The sequence below is a fragment of the Cervus elaphus genome, chromosome 18, assembly GCF_910594005.1.
Source record: "Cervus elaphus chromosome 18, mCerEla1.1, whole genome shotgun sequence".
NCBI lineage: Eukaryota > Metazoa > Chordata > Mammalia > Artiodactyla > Cervidae > Cervus > Cervus elaphus.
Genome location: NC_057832.1, coordinates 69194134 through 69210629, shown reverse-complemented (window position 1 = coordinate 69210629; position 16496 = coordinate 69194134). Strand labels below are relative to the sequence as shown.

General features: G+C 37.9%; 1 protein-coding gene and 1 pseudogene across 3 annotated transcripts in view; one reads left to right on the top strand and one right to left on the bottom strand.

The window, feature by feature from the left end:
- SEPTIN7 (septin 7) overlaps positions 1 to 16496 on the top strand; it is a 92395-nt gene that overhangs the window by 13156 nt on the left and 62743 nt on the right. The window lies entirely within an intron of this gene.
- Positions 1913 to 16438, bottom strand: LOC122674637 (annotated as a pseudogene).

Below are 16496 nucleotides of genomic sequence, written 5' to 3'. Positions count from 1 at the left end.
TCTGATTATAGCGAGGTTTGGAAATCTTTTAACTGCAAGATAAAAGTCCAGAGGCCTTGATAATAGCTGTTGTCTATTGCACAACCACTGTAACAACTGTCGTTTATTGTGCTTATTGTATCTGAAGTGCCAAATATTTCAAGTATTTCATATATCTTACAATAACCTCATAAATACGTTGTCCCAGTCTAAGGCTCAGAAAGGTTATGTGGCTTACCCATCCAAAGTGTAGCTCCAAGTTACAGCAGATACTAGATTTTTTATTTCTATCTTTATTTGTACAGTGCTCCACAGTCTTATCTATGGAGGATATATTCCAAGGTCCCCAGTGGATGCTTGAAACCACAGATAGTAATACCCAAGCCTGTATGTATTGTTTTTTCCTATACATACATACTTAGGATAAAGTTTAACTTATAAATTAGACACAGTAAGAGATGGACAACAATAGCTAATAATAAAGCAGAACAGTTGTAACTATACTGTAATAAAGGTTGTTATAAAAAATGTGGTCTGTCTCTCAAGTTCAACTCTGCCAGAAATGTGGCAGTGGCTTCTTCATTGGCAGACTCAGCCTCTCCAGTAATTTTTATATTTTTCATTTGAAATCTATTCTTGAGTCTGTGTAACCATTTCATTTTTGAGTAAATGACTTGGTATCAATTGTTTTAGGGGATCCCTTGCTTGCTAAAGGTGTCATACAGGGTCCATGCTTTCTGGTGTGACCTGTTGCCATCATTTGTAACATGTTTTATGTTCATGTCTTCCACCCATAGATTTAATGCCTTTTCCATCCTGACTTTTCCATTTGTCTTGCACTGTGACTTTTCCTTTTCCATTTATCAGGCGCTGTGGCTGTAACTTTGCAGTTTGAGGTGTATCAGCAAAAGTAGCATAAATTTTTTTTCCTTTTTCTCAATTTCGTGGATAGAAGATTCCTTCTTACAGTGAATCTTAGCAACCTAAGGTACAATTTCTTTTTCCTTATTAAGTCAAGACCTTCACCTTTTCATTTTTGGGAAGTACTTTATAGCTTCTCTTTCATATATGTAAATTGCCAGAATTCCAACTCCTGTTCTTTGGCGCCATTATTAAGTAAAATTATGAAGTGAGGGTTACTTGAACACAAGCATTGCAATATCACAACGGGTGATCTGATTATACTGAGAAGTCTAAGTGACCAGTGGGCAGGATATACAGAACAGAGGGATGAATCACATCACAGGCTGGACAGAGCAGGACAGCACAGGAAGGTGTGAGATTTCATCATGCTATTCAGAACAGCACACAATTTAAAACTGATGAATTGCTTATTTCTGGAATTTTCCATTTAATATTTTCAGACTGCAGTTGACAGCTGGTAGCTGAAACCTTGAAAAGCAAAACTTGAGGTGAAGGGGGACTCTTACTGACCTATGATTATCTTATATATTTTTTAATTAAAAACTTGTGTAGTCATTTTAGGGTCTCTTTGCTTGGCTTTTTCCTTCTATTTAGATCAAATCATGTTTTGTATTCTTCTTTGCTTATGCTGTTCTTACCTATCTTGAAGTCACATCCATCCATTAAGGAAGGCCCAGCTCAAAACTACTGATTCTGGGAAGCTTTTCCCATCTTTGATCCTTTCCCTAACTAGAACTCCTTTAAGACTGCTCTCCTAGTAGGTAACAGCATTGTCAATTTGTAGAAATATATTTTCAGTTATTGTTTATGCTTAATATTACAAATATTGTGGGTGGCGTAGTTAGTTGCAGTATTGTGATGGGTAGCATGCTTTTTTGAGCCCTTTACTGATCTCTGGCATTACTACATATAGTACTGCTTTTGAGTAGAATGTAGTTTGTGTGTGTGTGTTTTAGTGAAAACACAAGAGAACAAATCCATACTTTTATTTATTTACTTTTCAATAAGTTTAAATACTCAAAGGGTACAGCATCACACAGAGTCTGTCCAGTGGCCTTAGCGAGAAGGTTGCTTTGGAATTTGGCACAAACCATGCCACTGTTTACATGAGCATGAGTTGTCTTTCCCCAGATGACTCTGTTTTAGTTAGGTTTTCTGCCAGGAGTTACCGTGTTGTTCTTTGCTTTGTATGCATAAGTACGTCTCTTGCCTAGATAGAATTCAGTTTCATCTCAAGCACATACACCTTCGATTTTCAGGAGAGCTGTGTACTCCGTCTTGGTTCCATAGACCCGGCTTATAGCTGGCAAAAATGGTCTTGGGCCACAGCCTTCCAGACGTATTTGTTGCTTTAGAAGTCCTGTTCCCAGCGGGCCTCCACAGGGTCCAATATGGCTGAAAGAGAAACCATTATTTTTATAATGGAATACATTAACAGACCTTGGTTATGGAAAAAGTTAGAATTTTCTGTTTTGAGGTTTCAAATTACTTTGGCTGCTTCAGTAGCTCAACAAGGCAGGCTTTTCAAATCTTCTGTTGTAGAGTAAATTTATAAACATACAGAAACATTTATCATCATAAATTAATAATTTCAGCAGTAATGTAATTTAGTTTGCAATACAGTTTTTTTTACTAGTATTTTCTTGGAACTTTATTAGTCTGCTAGGACTGCCATTACAGAAAACCACAAATGAGGTGGCTTAAACAACAGACATTTGTTTTCTCACAGTTCTGGAGGCTGGAAGTCCAGTATTAAGGTGCCAGCAGATTTGGTTTCTGGTGAAGGGTCTTCCTGGATTACATACGGCCACCTTCTGTCTGTGTCCTCACGTGGCCTTTGTGCAACCTGTGGAGGAGAAAAGTTTATCTCCAGTGTGTCTTCCTCTTCTTGTAAGGATACCAGCTCCACATGATGGGCCCTACTCATATGACCTCCTTTAACCTTAGTTACGCCCTTTAAGGCCCTGTCTCCCAGATACAATTACATTGGGATTAGGGCTTCATCAAAAGAATTTTGGGTGTATGCAGTTTGGCCTGTAACAGGAATAGAATTTCTGTTTTCCTGTGTATGGTGGTGTAATAGCTATAGAAAAAAAATTTTTTTTAATCAGATAATAAATACTTTGTTTCTACCTACCTTTTTATTAGGCAAGTAATGTTAAGATGAATATCAGTTGAACATTTTACGAGTCATAGGATTCAATATTTTGGCAGGAAATGGCTTTAATATCTTTTAGAAGCTGGCTTGAGAGGTATATGCTGGAAATAATTTGAACTCTTTGATAAAACTGCTGTGTTATGTACAGAATGCATATATATCATGAGTTCACAAGGTATGGTAGTGACTGATTAAAATGAACTAAAGTTAATCCTTTAAAAATTTTGCCTATGTTCTTGAAACTTGTTTTTTCATCCTTCTATTTTCACAAGATCTCAGGATTGGAAGATGTATTGTCTTTTAACCTAATTATGCAAATGGTACTCTTAATTCCCCCTGCAGCATGCCTGTGACTGTAACTCTGACTAGTATTGTAGCCACAAGCATATATGGCTGTTGAGCACTTGAAATGTTGCTAGTCTGAATTGACATTTGATATAAGTGTAAAATGCACAGAGGATTTTGCAAAGACTTAAAGAATATAAAATATCTAATTCATTTTTATATTGATTGCATGTTGAAATAATGTCTTGGATATATTGAGTTAAAGAAAATATATTATTACAATGGAGTTTTTGTTGTTGTTCAGTTGCTAAGTCGTGTCTGACTCTTTGTGACATTGTGGACTGCAGCGCACCAGGCTTCCATGTCCTTCACTATCTCCTGGAGTTTGCTCAGACTCATGTCCATTGAGTCGGTGATGCCATCTGATTGAGTTTACTTGTTTGTTTTTACTTTTTTAAATGTGGCTTTTAGAAAATTTAAAATTACATATATGTCTTGTGTTATATTTCTAACAAACAGCTGATTTAGTCTGTTAAAAACTCAGCTGCCTGTTGAGATAACACATTTTATCTTTGAATAGCTGTCACTATTAATTTTTTTCTTCCCATTTTTATATATATCTGTCTTGATATTTGCATTCAGATATTCTCATTTACTCCCTAGGACCAAAAAGATAAGTCTGATTTCTCTTTTTAATATTTTTGCTTAGTAGTTTGAAGACAACTATCTTTTATTGTGGCTTTTAGTCTTTCCATTTCCTTTAACAACGTTTACATGGTAGGGAGTCATATCCCTCCAGCCATTTTTACTCCCCTTTGAACTTCATTTGGTACATATCCCTGCTAATACCAGGAAATGAAATGAATATCTTGTGATCTTAAAATTGCAGATTGAATCTATCTTTTGTGACCTTCTACGTGCTATATAAATCTGTTAATGAGGCCTAGAGTTAAGTTACCTTTTAGGGAAACCTTAATTCTTATACTAACATAGGGAGTATAGTGTCAACTCAGACGTCTCTACCTTTTTCCCTTGTGCTGCCATTATTTTATCTTGCTTCTTCAGGACTGTTTTTTTTTTTTTTTTTTTTAGACATACTTAATTGAGTGGGTGAAATGTGTCCCTACTCCTCATTTGCAGTCCTATTTTATAGTTTTGTCCTTAACTGAAACTTTATCTTTTAGATTGTGGTTTGAGGGTGGGAAAAAGGACACGATTTGGATCCATATATTTCCATAGCAGATTTCATTTGGGTTCTGAATGTGTCATATAAAGTATTTATTACCTTTTTCAGCTTTTATCATGTGTATACTTAAAGTGTATCTTTTGTTTTCATCATAATATTAAATAATGTTCAGTTCAGTTGCTCAGTCATGTCTGACTCTTTGCAACCCCATGAACTGCAGCACGCAAGGCCTCCCTGTCCATCACCAACTCCTGGAGTTTACTCAAACTTATCTCCATTGAGTCGGTGATGCCATCCAACCATCTCATCCCCTGTCGTCGCCTTCTCCTCCTGCCTTCAATCTTTCCCAGCATCTGGGCTTAATTAAGGATGGATTCTTGTGGTATATAATTTTGCTGAAGTTGATATACAACTAATCAGCTATTAATCCATCTTATTTTATTGGTCCTCCAGTTTTTATTTCTCTGCCTTGCCCCTGTTCACATCATGATTGAAATCTTGTCTGAATTACCTCGTATAATTTCTTCCTTTGCAGTCTAATGAATATGTCAGCAATGGAAAATAAGATCTGATTTATAAAGAAGAAAACCCACACTAACTTGTAAATGACTTCATTTTCTTTCTGTGTGATTTTTTTTTTTTAATGTAAATGCTTCAGGTTTCTTAATAATAACTTTGGAAAATAGAAATAGTATAAAAGTGAATTACCCGAAATCCAGTTAGCAAAATATAACCAATGTTAAAATTTGTATGTATCTTCTTTTTGGCTTTTTTCTTTGTCAGCTTAAAAAACTTTGATAGTGGTGCATGGTTACACTTCTCTTGGGTAAATAGTTAGCCTAAGTTGTAGGTAGGTGTACATGTAACTTCTTAAGAAATTGCCAAACCATTTTGCAACATAAATGTTAACATTTATGTTTCCATCAAGAGTGTGTAAAAATGTTTAGTAGTTTCACATACTAACTCCTGGGATGGCCACTCTTACTAATTTTAGCCATTCTAGTGAAATAACTAGTGGATAAAACATTGTGATTATAATTGTCATTTTACTAATGAGTAATGATGTTGAGGATTTTATGTGCTTGTTTGCCATCTATATGTCTTTGATGGTCTGTTGAAATATTTGGTCCATTTTTAAGTTGTATTGTCTAATTAAGTTGTATATTTTAGATACTAGTTCTTTGTCGAACTATGCAAATAACTTATTTCTCATCATATCTTTATTTACTATCAGTAATTCTTATTTGCCACAAATATTACTGTATTGCTTGCCTTAGTAGTGATTTTCTGGGGTTTTTTTGGCTGCTCTGCATGGTTTGCAGAATCTTAGTTCCCTGACCAGGGATTGAACCCATGGAATTCCTTTATAAGAAATAATTGTTCTATCTCATACATTCATTCATTCAGTTATTTATTAATACTGGTAGAATACATGAATATTAATTTTGTCATTGTTTATTGCTCAGATTATCCTGAATCTGACTGTCGGGAGCTCTTTGCTGTTAGCTCATATTCATCTTTCAGCATGCCTCATCATTTGTTTTGGAGCACTTCTTTATTTTCTGGTTTGTCTTTCAGGTTCCTTTTATCTCAGAATAGTGTTTAGAAACCAAGGTCTCAGCTCTAAAAGTGCTTGTTGCTCCTGCTTCTAGGTGTTTTGAACAAATAGATCTAAGGAATTTTATTTTTTGTGTACATTCACACATCTGTATTTCTATACCTATCTTTGTGTAAATATATTTGTTTATATATATTAAAAAACATGAATTCATACTGATAAACTAGTTCCTTATTTGTAACTCCTTTCTCCAACAGTGGAAAACTTGGCTCTCATCTACAATTTATTTATTATTTGTTCAGTTCTGGTATACATGTAAATGTAATTTCAGAATTACTATTATAAATATATTTACTTCCTAGGGTGTAGTATTGTGTACATCTCTTTTGGTAGTTCAGTTCAGTTGCTCAGTCGTGTCCAACTCTTTGCAACCCCATGAATCGCAGCACACCAGGCCTCCCTGTCCATCACCAACTCCCGGAGTTTACCCAAACACATGTCCATTGAGTCGGTGATGCCATCCAGCCATCTCATTCTCTGTCGTCCCCTTCTCCTCCTGCCCCCAATCCCTCCCAGCATCAGGGTCTTTTCCAGTGAGTCAACTCTTCACGTGAGGTGGCCAAAGTATTGGAGTTTTAGCATCAGCATCAGTCCTTCCAGTGAACACCCAGGACTGATCTCCTTTAGGATGGACTGGCTGAATCTCCTTGCAGTCCAAGGGACACTCAAGAGTCTTCTCCAACACCACAGTTCAGTCTCATACTATATAGGCAGCATACTGTTTTCCAATGTTCTGTTCTGTTCTTACCCATTTTGTTCATTGCTGTTATGTTACTCATTTGAAATATAGTTTTGTTACTTTTCTAGTCCATTTTGAGTTCTTCTCACATTCTGGCAGGTTTTGGTTCTTTTTTTCATTGGGATATATGAAATGTTGTTCAGTTGCTGGCTCATGTCTGACTCTTTGTGACCCCATGAACTGTAGCTCACCAGGATTCGCTGTCCTCCACTATGTCCGGGAGTTTGCTCAAATTTATGTCTGTTGAGTTGGTGAGGCTATCTATCTCATCCTCTGCTGCCCCCTTCTCCTTTTGCCTTCAGTCTTTCCCAGCATCAGGGTCTTTTCCAGTAATGAGCTCTTCGCATCAGGTGGCTAAAGTATTGGAGCTTCAGCTTTAGCCTCAGTCCATCCAATGAACATTCAAGATTGATTTCTTTTAGAAGTGACTAGTTTGGTCTCCTTGCTGTTCAAGGGACTCTGAAGAGTTTTCTCCAGCACCACAATTTGAAAGCATCAATTCTTAGGTGCTCAGCCTTCTTTATGGTCCAGCACTCACATCCACACATGGAAAAAAGCTATGGGAAAACGATAGCTTTGATAGTATGAACCTTTGTTGGCCAAGTATTATGTCTCTGCCTTTTAATACACTGTCTAGGTTTGTCGTAGCTTTACTTCCAAGGAGCAAGTCTCTTTTAATTTCATGGCTGCAGTTACTGCAGTGATTTTGGAGCCCAAGAAAATAAAGTCTGTCACTGTTACTCCACTTTTGCCCCATCTGTGGCTTCCCAGGAGGTGCTACTGGTAAAGAACTCGCCTGCCAGTGCAGGAGACATAAGTGACAAGGGTTCGATCCATGGGTCAGGAAGATACCCTGGAGAAGGAAATGGTAACCCACTCCAGTATTCTTGCCTGGAGAATCCCGTGGACAGAGGAGCCTGGTGGGGCTACTACAGTCCATGGGGTTGCAAAGAGTCAGACATGACTGAAGTGACTTAGCACGCACACATTTGCCAAGAAGTGATAGGACCAGATGATCTTCATTTTTTGAATATTGAGTTTTAAGTTAGCATTTTCACTCTCCTCTTTAACCTTCATCAAGAGGCTCTTTAGTTCCTCTTCGGTTCCTATCATTAGAGTGGTATTATGCGCATACCTGAGGTTGTTGATATTTCTCCCGGCAATCTTGATTCCAGCTTGTGATTCACCCATCCAGGCATTTTAGATGATGTACTCTGCATATAAGTTAAATAAGCAGGGTGACAATATTCAGCCTTGATGTACTCCCTCCTACCATCTTGCTGGGGCTTCTACTTTGCCCTTGGACATTGGGTATCTTTTTTTAGTGGGATCCAACATTTTCCTATTAATGGTTGTTCAGCAGTGAGTTGTATTTGTAGTTCTTGTAATAGTTAGAACTGGACATAGAATGACAGAAGTAGAGGAAAACAACAGAATGGGAAAGACTAGAGATCTCTTCAAGAAAGTTAGAGATACTAGGGAACATTTCATGCAAAGATGGGCTCAATAAAGGACAGAAATGGTATGGACCTACAGAAGCAGAAGATATTAAGAAGAGGTGGCAGGAATACACAGAAGAACTATACAAAAAAGATCTTCGTGACCCAGATAACCACAATGGTGTGATCACTCATCTAGAGCCAGACATCCTGGAATGCGAAGTCAAGTGGGCCTTAAAGCATCACTGTGAACAAAGCTAGTGGAGGTGATGGAATTCCAGTTGAGCTATTTCAAATTCTGAAAGATGATGCTGTGAAAGTTCTGCACTCAATATGCCAGCAAATTTGGAAAATTCAGCAGGGGACTCAGAACTGGAAAAGATCAGTTTTCATTCCAGTCCCAAAGAAAGGCACTGCCAAAGAATGCTCAAACTACTGCACAATTGCACTTATCTCACACACTAGCAACGTAATGCTCAAAATTCTCCAAGCCAGGCTTCAGCAATACGTGCACCATGAAATTCCAGATGTTCAAGCTGGCTTTAGAAAAGGCAGAGGGACCAGAGATCAAATTGCCAACATCCGTTGGATCATTGAAAAAGCAAGAGAGTTCCAGAAAAACATCTACAAAGTGGAAAATTCTTAAAGAGATGGGCATACCAGACCATGTGATCTGCCTCCTGAGAAATCTGTATGCAGGTCAAGAAGCAACAGTCAGAACTGGACATGGAACAACAGACTGATTCCAAATTGGGAAAGGAGTACATCAAGGCTGTATGTTGTCACTTTGCTTATTTAACTTATATGCAAAGGACATCTTGAGAAATGCTGGGCTGGATGAAGCACAGGCCAGAGTGTAGATTGCAGGGAGAAATATCAATAACCTCCGATATGCAGATGACACCACCCTTATGGCAGAAAGCGAAGAAGAACTAAAGAGCCTGTTGATGAAAGTGAAAGAGGAGAGTGAAAAGGTTGGCTTAAAACTCAACATTCCAGAAAACTAAGATCATAGCATCCGGTCCCATCACTCCATGGCAAGTAGATGGGGAAATAATGGAAACAGTGACTGACTTTATTTTTTTTTGGGCTCCAGAATCACTGCAGATGATGATTGCAGCCATGAAATTAAAAAGATTCTTGCTCTTTGAAAGAAAAGCTATGACCAACCTAGACAGTATATTAAAGAGCAGAGACATTACTTGGTCAACAAAGGTCTGTCTGGTCAAAGCTATGGTTTTTCCAGTAGTCATGTATGAATGTGAGAGTTGGACTGTAAAGAAAGCTGAGTGCCGAAGAATTGATGCTTTTGAACTGTGGTGTTGGAGAAGACTCTTGAGAGTCCCTTGGACTTGAAGGAGATCCAGCCAGTCCATCCTAAAGGAGATCAGTCCTGAATGTTCATTGGAAGGACTGATGCTGAAACTCCAATACTTTGGCCACTTGATGTGAAGAACTAACTTGTGGTAAAGACCCTGATGCTGGGGATGATTGAAGGCAGGAGGAGAAAGGGATGACAGAAGATGAGACGGTTGGATGGCAGCACCGACTCTGTGGACATGAGTTTGAATTGAGTAAGCTCCGGGAGTTGGTGATGGACAGGGAGGCGTGGTGTGCTGCAGTCCATGGGGTCACAGAGTCTGACACAACTGAGCGACTGAACTGAACTGTATGGTAGTTTGGACATTCTTTGGCACTGCCCCTCTTTAGGATTGGAGTGAAAACTGGCTTTGCCAGTCCTTTGGCCACTGCTGAGTTTTCCAAATTTGCTGACATACTGAGTGCAGTCCTTTAACAGCATCATCTTTTAGGATTTTAAATAGCTCTTTTGGAATTCCTTCACCTCCACTAGCTTTTTTTATAGTAACGTTCTTTTTTTTTTTTTATCTTTAAATTTTTTTAATTTATTTTTTTTATTAGTTGGAGGCTAATTACTTCACAACTTTTCAGTGGGTTTTGTCATACTCTATGGCTGATTCATATCAATGTAGTAACGTTCTTAAGGCTTACTTGACTTCACACTCCATGATGTCCAACTCTAGGTAAAACATTACTATGGTATTAATCGTCATTTCTATAAAACAGTATGTCTGGAAGTGTCCCTTCCATGTCTTATCTCTTTTACACTTTTACACATCTCATTTTCCTTTTCTACCATTTAACCACCCATCTGTTTGGGTGACCAGTCTTAATAGTTTCTTGCTTAGTTTTTAATTTCTTCCTATCATCTTACACAGATGAGAAGATACACATAGGAAAGCAGATATAAAAATTATATTGAGTTGGCCAAAAAATTCTTTTGAGTTTTTCTATAAGCTGTTACAAGAAAATGCAAATGAACTTTTTAGCCAACCCAATATATGAAAAGTAGTGTATTATAGACACTACATATTTGATTTTATGACAGCTTTATTAAGATACGATTCACATGCTGTAAAATTCACCCCTTTAAATTGAACAATTCTGTTATTTTTAGTGTATTAACAGAGTTGTGCAACCATCGTTACGTCTAATTTGAGGACATTTTCATCAACCCGAAATGAAATCGTGTATCTTAACAATTACTCCCATTCCGTCCTATTCCCAGGTCTTGACAACAGCTAATCTACTTTCCATCTCTATAGAATTTCCTATTCTGAGCATTTCATATAAATGAAATCATATAATTTTTTTTGTAATTAGCTTCTTTCACTTACCATGATGTTTTAAGGTTCAACCATATTGTAGCATCCATCAGTATTTCATACCTTTTTATTATTAAATGATATTTTATTGCATAGGTGTGCATGTGCATGTGTGCTCAGTCATGTCTGACTCTTTGAGACCCTAAGGACTGCAGCCTGCCAGGCTGATATGTCTATGGAATTTTCCAGGCACGAATACTGGAGTGGGTTGCCATTTCCTCCTCCAGGGATCTTCCAGCCCCAGGGATTGAACCAGTATCTCTTAACATCTCTTTCATTGGCAGGTGGGTTCTTTATCACCAGCACCACCTGGGAAGCCCTGTTAGCCATTAGAGAATTGCAAGTGAAAACAACAGTTATACTGTCACTCTAGCAGTGATAGTTTAAAGGGACAGACTAATAACAAGTGTGAACATGGATGTGGAGAAACTGAAACCCTCTCACATTACTGGTGGGAATGTTAAATGTCACAGCTGCTTCAGCAAACAGTTTGGCAGTTCCTCAGAAAGTTACCCTAAGATGCAGCAATTACATCCCTACATATATATATCCAAAAGAGGAAGCATAAGTCCATATGAAAACATTATGAATGGATAAACAAAATTATGTATTATTTATACAATAAGGCTTCCCTGGTGGCTCAGTGGTAAAGAATCTGCCTGCCAATGTAGTATTCTTGCCTGAAGAGTCCCATGGACCTCTGTGGACCATGGACCAATCTCATGGACCATGAGCTTGGGAGGCAACAATCCATAGGGTGGCAGAGTCGAATGTGACTGAAGTGACTTAGCATGCAAGCACACAATGGCTAATGATGCTCAACATCTTTACATGTGCCTGTTGGCAATTTGTATATCTTCTGTGGAAAAGTAAAAGTGTTAGTTGCTCAGTCGTGTCTGACTCTGTGACTCCATGGACTGTAGCCTGCCATGTTCCTCTGTCCATGGGATTCTCTAAGGAAGAATACTGGAGTGGGTTCACGTTCCCTTCTCCATGAGATCTTCATGACCGCGGGATCTAACCCTGGTCTCCCAGATTGCAGGCAGATTCTTTACCATCTGAGCCACCAGGGAAGCCCGTCTTCTGTGGGGCAATGTTTATTAAAGTGCTGTGCCCGATTTTTAGTTAGGTTATTTATCTTTTCATTTATTGCCCTGGAGATTACCTTTAATAACTTACAACATTATAATTTGGGTTATTACCAGCCTAGTTTCAGTAAAATACAGTAGTTTTGTTCCTGTGTACTTTAATTTCCTTTTACCTCCTTCACGCTCCTAGTGTCATACAAATTACTTCTTTCTAGTTTATAAACCCTAAAACAAAGTTCAATAATTATTGCTTTGTAATTTCAGTCACTTAAAAAAAATTTTTTTTTTCAGTCACTCAGTTGTGTCCGACTCTGCAGCCCCATGGACTGCAGCACGCCAGGTTTCCCTGTCCCATTACCAACTCCAAGAGCTTGCTCAAACTCATGTCCGTCGAGTTGGTGATGCCGTCCAACCATCACATCCTCCGTCGTCCTCTTCTCCTCCCGCCTTCGCTCTTCCCCAGCATTGGGGTCTTTTCCAATGAGTCATTTCTTTGCATCAGGTGGCCAAAGTATTGGAGCTCCAACTTCAGCATCAGTCCTTCTAATGACTGTTCAGGACTGACCTCCTTTAGGATGGACTGGTTGGATCTCCTTGCAGTCCAAGGGACTCTCAAGAGTCTTCTCCAACACCACAGTTCAAAAGCATCAATTCTTCAGTGCTCAGCTTTCTTTATGATCCAACTCTCACATCCATACATGACTACTGGAAAAACCGTAGCCTTGACTAGGTGGATCTTTGTTGACAAAGTAATGTCTCTGCTTTTTAATACGCTGTCTAGGTTGGTCATAGCTTATCTTCCCAGGAGTGGGCATCTTTTAATTTCATGGCTGCAGTCACCATCTGCAGTAATTTTGGAGCACTAGAAAATAAAGTATGTTTCCACTATTTTCACTGGTTCCATTATTTCCCCGTTTATTTGCCATGAAGTGATGGGACCTGATGCCATGATCTTAGTTTTCTGAATGTTTAGTTTTAAGCCAACTTTTTCACTCTCCTCTTTCCACTTTCATCAAGAGGATCTTTAGTTCCTCTTCATTTTCTGCCATAAGGGTAATTGCTGTGTAAAGTGTGCCTTTAAATCAGGTAGAAGAGAGTTGCAAATAAAAATTATATTTGTGCTATCTTTTGTGTTTACTTATTATGTAGTGTTTTTATCTGATTGTGAGGAATTTTCAGTTTTTGCTTATCAGAGAATGTCTTAAGTTCAGCTTTATTTTTGAAAGATGCCTTTGGTAGATACTGAATTCTTGGTTGACAGTCTTTTTGTTTTAACGTCTTCAATATGTCATCCATCTACTTTCTGGCCTGTGTGGTTTCTGATGAGATGTTAGTCATTATTCATATTGAGTCACCTATATATGGTCATTTAAGTCTCTTGCTGCTTTCCTGATTCTTTGTCTATTTTTTGGCAATTTGATTGTGATGAGTCTAGCTGTGAATCTCTGCTTTTTCTCTGTTTGGAGTTGCTGAGCTTTTATTGTGTTGACCTGTTTTTCTTCAGATTTGGGATGTTCTCTGCCATTGTTTCTTCAAACATATGTTTTGCCTCTTTCTTTCTCTCCTTGTCTTTTTCCCTCTGTCCTTTTTTCCAGTACTTCATGGACTCCCATTATGTGTATGTTGGTATGCTTGATTTTGTTCCACAATTTCTGGCTGTGTAGTTTTTTATTCCCTCTCTTATTATTTCTGTTCCTTAGCCTGGTAAATGTTATTTGACGATGTTATTTTGCTAGCTCGTATCAGTTTTTGAACCTCTTTCTCTCTAGTGAAATTTCATTTCAGTTATTCTACTTTTAAAAAATAATTTTCTTTCTTTATTTTTGCTTGTGCTGGGTCTTCGTTGCTGTGAGCTTTTCTCTAGTTTCGGAGAGTGGCGCCCTTCTCCTGCTGTGGTGTGCAGGTTTCTCCTTGCGGTGGCTTCTCTTATTGTGGAGCATGGGCTCTAGGGCACATTGGCTTCTGTAGTTGGCACACGTGGGCTGTCGTTGCAGTTCCCAGTCTCAAGCACAGAGTGAGTAGTTCTGACACACCAGCTTGTTTGCTTTGTGGCTCGTGGGATTTTCCCAGACCAGGGAGCCAACCTGTGTCCTCTGCATTGGCAGGCATATTCTTTACCACTGAGCCACCAAGGTAGCCCTCTACTTTTCAACTTGAAGATTTTTATTTGGTTCTTTTTAATAATTTCTTTCTGTTTGTTAATCATCTCTATTTGGTGAATGTAGTTCTTATACTTTCTTTTAGTTTTTTAGAAATGATTTCCTTTAGTTATTTGAATGTATTCAAAATAGCAGATTTAAAGTTTTTGCCTAATGTCTGAGTTTTCTCAGGGTTAGCTTCTGTTGATTGCGTTTTTTCCCCCCATGAATGTGGGTTATACTTTTATACTTTCTTGGTTTTTTTTTGTTTTGCATCTCATAATTATTTGTTGAAAACTGGGCATTTTAAGCAAAACAGCATGGCAACCGTGGTCAAATTCTCCATCTCTCTTCTTTCCTCCACCCCAGGGTTTATTATTGTTTTTTGTTGTTTAGTGACTTTTGGGGAACTAAATCTGTAAAGTCTGTTTCCTTTGTCTTGTTTTGTCACTGAAGTCTTTAGTTATTCTAGTGGTTGTTTGTGGGGTCTTGCAAGGAGTCAGACAGGTCAAATAATCTTTTTTGGGAATGGAGCTTTGAAGGAGCCTGTTCTCTTCCAGTTGCTGACTGGGTGCTGATTTTTGCCATGATTGCATGCTGTTGGTTTTCAAGGCTACTGTAAAACAGGTGAGGGAAGATACGAATGGGCAAGTTAAAATGCAACAAGAACTGCTGTTTTTACTGACATCCAGCCCTTTTTCTTGAGTAAGTGTTCTTTGAATTGCTGTAACCCTTTTGTTCATTTCCAGGGTTCAGAAGAAATTGATTTTGACAATTTTGCCTCTTACCGCTTTTAATGAAGGAGAGAATTTTCTTAAGTCTTTACTCTGGTAATTTCTTTAATGTCACTCCACTGTACATCCTTTTGTTTTCCAGTGTACATGTAAGAGAGCTTTAAAAGTAAATATTACTGTGCCAGCTGTCTAATAATAGTTTTTCCATTCGGTATATTACTGTCTGTCATGTCTGTTCTTCCAGAAGTTTTAATGGCTGCATGGTGTTTTAACACATGGGAGTAACACAATATATTATTTGTTTCACTTGTTTTTGAAACTTTGGTTTTTATGATTTTTCATTATCCTTAACAGTGCTTTGTTGAATGTTGTTTTATCTAAACCTTATAAATTTATAAGGTATAAATTTGTGGAAGTGGAATTTATTGAGTGTGAGAGCATGAAGACTTGTTTTCGATGCATGTGGCCAAGTTGATCTTTAGGGAAGTGGTTTCATTTATATTCCACCAGTCATGTGTGAAAGTGCCTGTTTTCCCACATCCTTACACACTATTGGGTACTACTGTTCATTTAATTTACTGCTTTCCAGTAGATCTTTTGTTATGAAAATGTTCTATATCTATGAAATTTCTATTTCTATATCTAGTAGGGTAATCACTACCAACATGTGGCTCTTGAGCACTTGAAATGTAGCTAGTCCTAAATAAGGTGTGCTGTATTTCAAAGATTATTACAAAGCAAAAGCATGTAGAAAAATAATGTAAAGTGAGTTATAACTTTTTATCTTGACTGCATGTTGAGATGTTAATATTGTATATACTTGGGTGAAATAAAATAATGTTGTTAATTTCACCTTTTTACTCTTCATGTGTCTACTGGAATATTTATTACATAAGTAATTCATCTTATATTTCTATCAGTGGTTGTCTAGACTGTAGACCATTCTTCAAACCCTGCTTCTTTAAAGCTTATGCTATTTAATAGCAGTATTTTCTCACCCTTCTTAAATTTGTCAGATACCTTATCCCTGTTTTCTCTTTATTTGTTAAAGATGGCACCAAACAGTTTTTCTTTCTACTCCAAGCCCTGTTATCATTCTGGGGCATATTTAGTGACCATGTGTAAAACTTGTTCAGTAATTTACTTACACATTATTGTTTAAGTTGGGTTTATTGTTGAGCCTGGAGAAGGAAATGGCAACCCACTCCAGTACTCTTGCCTGCAAAATTCCATGGATGGAGGAGCCTGGTAGGCTACAGTCCATGGGGTCGCAAAGAGTCAGACACGACTGAGCGACTTCACTTTACTTCATTGTTGAGCCATCATTTTAACAGCTCCATGTGGTCATCATCTGGAACTTCTCTTCGACCTCTGAAGATGTATATGGCTTTTTCTGTCTATAACTTCATATTGTTTTAGCTGTCTCATTTCCTTACTTCGTACCTTGGATCCTTGACCCTCTCCATTTTGTTCAGTGATTCACTTCAACCATACTTGTGAGCTCTCTTGATGCCTTGTAGTTTT